Consider the following 2,166-nt stretch of genomic DNA (forward strand, 5'->3'; position numbering starts at 1 on the left):
TTTCCCTTGCCCTTCTCTTTGCTGGCTTTGGAAAACTCAGGCTTCTTGAACTCTATCAAGGACTCAGCTACTGAAATGGCTGTGGCAAGGTCCTGGACTCCGCGTCTCTGCCAAGTGCGCCGTGGCTTAAACTCAATTTTCTTTGAGAAGCTACAAAGGCAAAGTCAATCGCAATCTGCTGCGCTAGTGATGATTGGGAAGTACTTGACCTTTTTCTTTTCTCCAACTCTCATTGCAAGAGAATCAACTGAAACTGGCTTGGCGGATACTGCGGGCTTTCACCGCTAATGAACCCGAAGGTACGGAGTAGAATGCTTTCCCGCCTTAGAGTGTGCCAGTAGCTTTCTTCTCTCACTTCTTTCAGATCAATGAAGTTGAAAAGGAATAGAGTATACAAAGCTCTCACTCCAAGAACTCTCATAGTTGTGAGCTTAACTACCTGTGCAAAGAGAATCGATGCCTTCTATCTTAGAGTAAGCAAGGGCTAGAAATCGAGGACCGCTACAGCGATTCAAAATTGACCATTTCGATCTATCTCCTTCAACAGTCTAGGCCATCGATAGTCGGACTGATTTATGGAACTTATCCCTCCATAATGGCGGAGAAGGTAGGAAACTTCAGCAAAGAAGCGGCTCGAGCAGAAAGCCTTTGTTCAGACAAGCTTGATAAAGAAGTCCTTCGGTTCAAAAAACCAAAATCATAGTATGAATCTTTGAATAGACAGGACATTCTTTCTTTTTGTTTGGTCCTCCGCCTAATTCATATGGGGATCTGCCTCATTCATATGGATCAAAATCAGTCCCACTATTTCAAAAGAAAAATAATAGCTCTCTGAATCTCTGGGTTAATGTTAATATGGATAGTCCTCCGGTCTCGCAATATTCTTTGCGCCTAACGGTCAATGAAATATGAGAAGATGACATTCTTTATTTAGCAAGGTTTCATATTGCTCAAAGAAGCGGATAAGACAGAGGCAAAGAATTTGCTGTTTTTACCGCGTAGTGGGTTACGGAGTGAAATCAGCCAATCGAGAAAAAGTGGAATAAAAACCGCGTAGTGGGCTAGAGCTTGATTTTTCTGGAGTCCTTTGGCCTTCCTCTCTTTTCTAGAAAGTCCACTAGTAGCTCCATCGCTGATATTCCTCGCATCTTCATGCGCTGTGAGTCCTCCCACAGGTCCGGAGGATTTATCCGTAGGACTATCCATTAGGACTGAGGATCAAAGAATTTGAGAAGGAGAGAGTTGACGAATTTCATGTTCAAAGAGCCAATAGGTGAAAAGAATATTGAATCCGTGGGCTTCTCTACCTTTCCAAGAAAATGGAAACCCATTTGGATGACTTATCAGCCGATCCGACCCGAGAATGAAGGCCAATCCCTCATTTATTAGGAAAAATTCAGGCAAGGTGAAATTCAATATGACGAAGCGATAAATAGTGGTTGATCTTAGAATATATAAGTGGTTTATCAAGCTCTGCTCAAGAAATAAGAAAATAATATGAAAGTGGTTTATCAAGTTCTTTTTTATGACTGAAATCTGCGAATCTAATAAGTTGATATTAGAAAGTAATAAAGTGCCTTTATCAAGCCCAGAAGAGCTTTATAGTCTTTATCTAGCTTAGGCCTCTTTCTTTACTCAATCTAGCTTAGGCCTCTTTCTTTACTCAGGGCCACTGAAGACTGCTCATACAGCCACAACTGCGACCGGAACTGCTGAGGACGATTCCTTTGGCTTTCTTCCCCGCTTCGATTGATTCCCGGCTTAAATAGGCGAGTCCTGACTACATCGCATCGGCTTAACAGAATCGAAATCCGAGTCCTGCTGAAATGGTCCCTATTATCTTCTTATGTATCCTAAACCTCCTCATATGATTATCAGAGTTCCGAGATGAGAACAGTTCTTGCAATGACGGACTCACTCCCAATCTACAATATCTTTCTTCTTTGCGCTGGAGGTCCTTCAATGCCCACGTAGCGGGTTTTAGTTCCATTAATCAGTCCTCCGCGGGTAGAGTCCGACTAGAAAAAAAATAAGTGGAATGAAAAAAGAAAGAATGTCTCTTCTCAAATACTTTGAGCCGGAGTTAGGCGCATAATATGGATTTCAGACGTAGTAGGAGCGGTCCTCAGCCTTTATTTGAGAATATTGCGTTTTGGAGGCGCAAAG

Source organism: Cucumis sativus (genome assembly GCF_000004075.3).
Source record: "Cucumis sativus mitochondrion chromosome 1, complete sequence".
In the NCBI taxonomy this organism is placed as follows: domain Eukaryota; kingdom Viridiplantae; phylum Streptophyta; class Magnoliopsida; order Cucurbitales; family Cucurbitaceae; genus Cucumis; species Cucumis sativus.